This window comes from Notamacropus eugenii, chromosome X, assembly GCF_028372415.1.
Source record: "Notamacropus eugenii isolate mMacEug1 chromosome X, mMacEug1.pri_v2, whole genome shotgun sequence".
In the NCBI taxonomy this organism is placed as follows: domain Eukaryota; kingdom Metazoa; phylum Chordata; class Mammalia; order Diprotodontia; family Macropodidae; genus Notamacropus; species Notamacropus eugenii.
In genome coordinates, this window is record NC_092879.1 from 40,106,269 (window position 1) to 40,112,752 (window position 6,484).

Here is a 6,484-nt window from a genome sequence, read left to right on the forward strand (position 1 = left end):
TCCCCAGCGAGGTGTAGGCCTGCTTGCCAATTAAGTTTTGCATTTTAACGGCTGCCAGCCTTGCTTCAAACTTCAAACTCTTGGCTGCCCCCTGCTGAAATCCAGTGCGACTCAGACTGTTGTATGCTGTCCTGTGCTCTCGAGAAAGTGAGGCTGGTGACCTACACAGCCCTCCCTCACTCAAAACAAAATCAAGTGCAAGTCATGTCATCATTTCTCCGAAGTCACGGTCTTCTTTGAAAATGAAAGATGAACACAGATAGACAGATTGAGTCCAATGAGACAGCCTGGCTGTGACACTTAGGCAACAACATTCCCCCTGCAAACCATCAACCTGTCATACAGATGGGGAAGAGGTGTAGGCAGCCACTAGGGGTCAACCTAGAAGGAGAGTCCCCTGTAGGTTAGCTGTTGGAGGGATTCAAAACCTACTGTCAGGAAGAGGAGGTGAGGAGATGAGAGGCAGGATGAAAAACACACAGGAGTGTTCAGAACATCCCAAATCAAGGTCAAGAACTGGCAGCAAAAGGGGAGGAACATCTGTCTGTGAATAAACCAATCACCAAGCATTCAGTAAGAGCTTATTTGTGTGTTTGTCCTTCTTCAAAGAAATGATGACATGACTTGCACTTGACTCTGTTTTTGAGTGAGGGAGGGCTGTGCAGGTCACCAGCCTCACTTCTCCAGAGCCATCTGAATCCAGTGACCAGATACATATCGGGATGACTGGAGATGACCCAGGATGAGGCAATTGGGGTTAAGCCACTTGCCTAAGGTCACACAGCTAGTGAGTGTCAAGTGCGTGAGGTGAGATTTGAACTCAGGTCCTTCTGACTCCTGCACTGGTGCTTTATCCACTGCACCATCTAGCTGCCCCAACAGCTTATTTAGTATGAGCTCAGAAGGGTCCTGAGCAATACCTTCATCGAAGCCAAGGGAATTCCTGCCTAACCCTGAGAAGATCATTCTGGGAAAACTCATAGCTACCATGTATAAAGCACTTGAAAATTTGCAATGTATTTCCCTTATTTTGTTTCATATTGTCCTCACAACAATCCCCATTATATGCATTTTACCGATGGAGAGTTGAGGCTAAGACAGATTAAGTGATTCGCCCAGGTTCACACAGGGAGGAAGTGGATGAACTTGAGATTTGAACTCAGCTGAACACAGCTGGAAAGTATTTGAAGTCACATGTGAGCAGGTCAACATTGTATCAATAAGACATCCAAAAGCTTCTGATACAGCACCGTGGATGGGCACAGTGATGCACAGATATCCTTCACCAGATATATGCTTTACCAATGCAGTCCTGTTCTGCTGTTCTGCTTTGAGATTTCCCTGCAACGCAGTGAAGCTGAGAGTGTATTTATACAAGGAAGAATGCCTGATAGGAAAACATTTGCTCTTTGTTTTCAGCCATTTTAATAACTTGGGCTCCTTTCTCACCTCTAGATAAGAGGCCGTTGGGGACAAATAGCTTTGCCCCTCCTCCCACCTCCTCTCACTACCCAGGGAATCAGTTCTAAGCTAGAAACTGGAGGCAGGCCTGGGTCTTGATTACTATGAATACTGTGAACTCTCCTCCTTGTGGTCTTACTCTGATTTACCTGGCCTTTCTCCCTCCACTAATAATTAGGGGAGAGACTAAGAGTGGGAGGTTGGAGGGAACTAGAGGTAGAAAAAAAATCAGGGATTGTCGCTCCTCCTAATAACCAGAGTGGGGGGGGGAGTCACTATTTCTGGCATAACCACAGTTGAGGGGATTCAGGGGTGACCAGTTTCAGAACAAGCACATGGTTTGAGATAAAGGCAGAAGTGAGGAGAAAATAAGAGGAAACTTTGTATCATAGAGCCAATATTGGACTTGAAGCCACTGAAGACCTAGGCTTCAATCCCACTATGCAAACTAATTACCTAAGTGACCCTGGGAAAGTCACTGCTAATTATTTGGGGCTTCAGCTCCCTTATCTGCAAATGGAGGGGATTGAACTCAGTGGTCTCTAAAGTCCTTTCCCTGGTCGAAATCTATGGTCCTACTGCTCCAGAACCTGAATTGTAAAAATTCTCCAGTTATATTTTTTTTCCTAAATGACTTTTTATCTGAATGCATTTTTTGTAAAGAGTTTATATAGAGAGATATAACCATCATAGTCATTTTTTCTAGTCATCAATAAGTGCATTGATGTGACCTGATTTTTTAACACTGTCAGAAGGCTCCCATACCTGATCCTTTGAAGAAGGCAGTATTACTTTCAATTTATAAAAATAAAAGGCAAGGCAAAGAGTTCTGTATGTTTCAGCTTAGTAGGCATCAGAGAACTGTCTGTACAGAAAAAGATGGAGGCATTTTTGAGTTGGTCTTACTCCTAAAGAATCTTTTTTCCTTAAGTGAGAAAAATCAATAGAAAAAAAAATTAATTTGGGAGATTTTTTTTTGCTGTTATCCTCCTCCTCCAGATTGTAAGAGCCAAACTAACAATGGAACCATTCCAAATCAAAATATAAAACTTCTGTCAATGACATGTTTAGCACAGAGGAAACCGTAGATCTGAACTTCCTCAGATCTGCTTGGTAGTGACTTCATAAGAACTTGATAACTTCACGACGAAAATGTGGTAGTGCCAATTATTCCAAAGAAATCTGTTAAGAAAGAGGCAAGCTGAGGGTAACCTACCGAAACTTAAGCCCACTTCGTGTAGTTTATCTAAACTTAGCTGAAAACAAGCACAATATTAGACAAAAATATTGTCAGAGAAATGAGACCATTGCTGGCTGCTAGCAAGTGAGGCAAATATAAAAGAGACGAAAATATCAGGATTTGTGACCCCTCACTAGGCAATATGAAGGAACTTTAAGAAACCTAATGACACCCTAATCTTCACAACTCACACATTCAAGTTAGTTTCCACAATTTGAAATACATCCATAAATACACAGCAACCTTAAGGATGATGTCTGGCATTGAGAATGTAAAGCCTTCAAAACTAGTCTGTATTTTTCTACAAAATAGTGACTTCCCAGGTCTGACCCCACTGCTAATATAATTTTCAACTGCAACCTATCCTTCTCTCCGGGACAAAGTCACTTCATTCCCTCCCTCCAATTCTAGTTCTTGAAAGAAACTGCCTAGGAAACTGACTTAGAACAGAGATCAAACCACTCAAAGGAGGGCCAAGGATACTAACGCATTCCCATTCACCATTCAAGTCCATGTATACCACATTTTGGTCACTTCCTACTTTAGTCACCATCATCAAAGTAATTGATCTACCATGTTTGTCCTATGAAAAGGATGGCTAATAAGTACTTCCAGGAGTCAGAGGTGGTGAATGAAGATTGGTGTTAGGTAAGAAGGAAGGACAAATGGACAAGCAATTCCATTTTTAAGCATAAAATATGATTTTCCCCCAAGAATTGACAGGATAGCATCATTTTTGGAGAAGATAGAATTCAAGGGAAATGACAACCTAGCTGATGTACCTTATATGGACAAATATTTTATTTCTTTAATTCACACTGACACCAGAAACAAAAACAAGCAGTAATGTCAAACAGTAATGAAGTTTGTGTTATTTTTTGTTTTATTGTTATTATTACCAGACAACTCATACACGTCATTGATTTTCTTCTTTAGTCATGCCATGAAGTCTTAGTGGAAGAGATGAAATTAGAAATCAAAGTAACAGGTGGTCCACAAATTCAAGAAAAATAATGCAGATGACAATAAAAGGCATGATAACATTCAGAACAGTCCCATAGCAGATAAAGTTCCAATGTTCTATCTTGGTTGCTCATCTGTCTGCTTCTAAAGTACCTGATCTTGCTGGTGTTGATTCCCATTGTACCCTTGCATCTGTCTAAAAACCCTAACTTTCCATCCCACCCCCAGTCCCATTCAATTACAAAAGAATTAATTTTCTTGTTCCCTGATCTTCTGCGAAACCTCACTCTGAGGGGAATCGATCATTCTCTAAGTGTATGGATTATCCTGTTTTCTACATAATCTATCACTTTCCTGAATAGCAGTAGGGAAATCAAGAAAAGCATAAGACCTATCACGACCACCCAAAAATGGAAAAATGGCATCCATCCTCTTTTGTCTTGGACCAGAGATACTAAATATTGTTCCTTTGCCATCTCCATGGTATCAACAAGCCTGTTACTGTAGTTGAGACTTCTCTGTTCCCTTTCATCTGCTCGTGGTACGGTATGTGATTGGCAATGACAAAGCCCATTACATTTGAGGGTCCACCAATGAAAAGCCCTGCAATTGCTAGAAGTAGCAGTGCATTGATAGCCTTGATTTGGGGAGTATGGAAATATCCACAGATGAACACAATGGCCAGAAGCACACAAACAGCTAACATAGATTTCTTCTGGACTGTATCTGAAAGGAAGCCCAGAATTGTTCCATCTGCAATTCTGGCAACATCACACGCCACAGAAAGTTGGCAAATCTGAGCTTTTCCCCACCCAAAGCTGTTGTTTACAGAAAAGAGCAACCAGAAGGAAAAGGAATAACTCACCAACTTTGTGATATCATAGGAGAGAAAATATCGTAAAACTTCAAGGATGCTAGAAGCCTCAGAGAAAGCTGTTGGCTGTGGTAATACATTGTCTTCTTCCCAATGCACATCATCAACGTCATTGTACTCAATTTCTTCCACTTCACCAATCTCATTATCTTCGTAGTTCATTAGCAGCCTATCAAAATCTTCTTCAGAATCATTTGTGTGATCTGTAAGAATGGTACCAATTCCTTGAGGTAATATACAAAGGGTATAGATGATGATTAATCCTGCTGCAAACTGCATGGAAGCCATTACCAAGAAAGTATAGTCATACCCATTTTTGACAATCAAAGAGGCTACATATGATGCCAACATGTTGGCCATGGAGGCACAGGCACTGCAGAGTCCATATACAAAGCCCAGGCAATTTGTACCAAACCAGCAGTCCATGATGGCCATCACACAGGGCCAACCCGTGGTTTCAAGCAAGCCATTGAGCACCCACAGAAAGAAGTAAAACCATTTAGTGAAAAACTGGGGTAACTTGATTAGGGCAGCAAAGCAGAGGGACACTAGGGCAGAGGAGCACATACCAAAGGCCATAACTAGCTGTAGATTGATCAACTCTCCAATTATACCTTTGATGTAAAGCCCCAAGGCATAAGAGAAAACAAAAACGGTATCCAACGTGCCCCAAAGAAGGATGGCCTGCTGCTCATTCAGGTAAAAGTGAGTGCTGTTGGAGCAATGGTGAAGTGTACCACTGTAACTGGAGATGGCAATTTTCATGTTGCTGAAGGTCTTTCTGGAAGCATAATACAGGATATAACTGGCGAAGGTGATCAGGAACACTGCCAAATGGAGCCGGAATCACTGGGGAAACAAAGGTCCTATGGCTCTGAACCAATGTGGCCAAACCATGTTTTAGACCAGAGACCAGAGCTGAAGGTAGAAGCTAGAGAGAAAATGGGATTTTGGGCCCGATCTGGACACAGAAAGGAAGCCGCGACCAGACCGCGCAGGGACGAATAGCAACTGACCTCTGAGGGCAGATTGTCTCAAACAAATCAGACATCCCCTAGCAACCTAGAACTCAATGAGCTATCGCTTAGCAACGTGTGTCCCACAATAGAACTCGAGAGGCCAATGTCCTAGAATCTGGCAGCAACAGGCACGTGCATGCGCAGTCAGGCTAGCAGCACGACGTCTCCTAGCGTGAGCTCTCGTGCGGCTCAGTACCATGGCCAACGTCCCTGCAGCCTTAGACAATTTCACAGACCCTGGGCTCCAGCAGAGCCGAAGCACTTTCAGGAAGCAAATTGCAGCTTCGATTTGGGTACCTCTGGCTCAAACACCAAGCTAAGGAACACTGTCTTTGAGGAGGTTCACCCTCCCCCCAAAAGAGAGACCCTTTTGGTAGTAGCCTTAAAAAAACTGGGACCTTGACTAGCCTGCCTGACATACATTTTGGCAACATCTGCCCATGACTGGCGCAGGAAATTGCTTTCTTTGAGTAGTTGTAGATACTGCAGGAAAAAATAATTACCCAACCAAGTAACATTCTCCAGGGAGTCAAATTTTGTTGTAAAATTCCACATTAAAGTTTTTCTCAGTCCAGAGGGAAATCAGTACCAACCATTTGTTGGCTAGTAACTAACATCCTTTCCCCAAATCCTATTTGTTCTGACACATCCCCATCTACACCTTTAATCTTCAAAATGGATTCAGTTTTAACTCACATTAGATTAAAAGGAATTGAAGACATATTTTCATGAAATCTCCAGTAAACGTGAGGGCTTAGTGGGGGGAGGCCACAAAGTTTGGTTGGTTGGTTGTTTTTTTCTCTCCTGTGTTTTCTCATTGCTGATACTACATTTTTAGTGCTTTTGGGTGGAATTAATGCTTTCTCGGAAGCATGTTAAGTAAGCTGAGACACTATGGAGCTTCTCATAGTGCTTTCCTTTGTACCT

The 6,484-nt window shown here is 42.3% G+C and overlaps 1 pseudogene; it reads right to left on the minus strand.

Annotated features, from left to right (window-relative positions):
- Positions 1-4,118: 4,118 nt before the first annotated feature.
- LOC140516313 (sugar phosphate exchanger 3 pseudogene) lies at positions 4,119-5,117 on the minus strand (annotated as a pseudogene).
- Between the last annotated feature and the right edge of the window lie 1,367 nt (positions 5,118-6,484).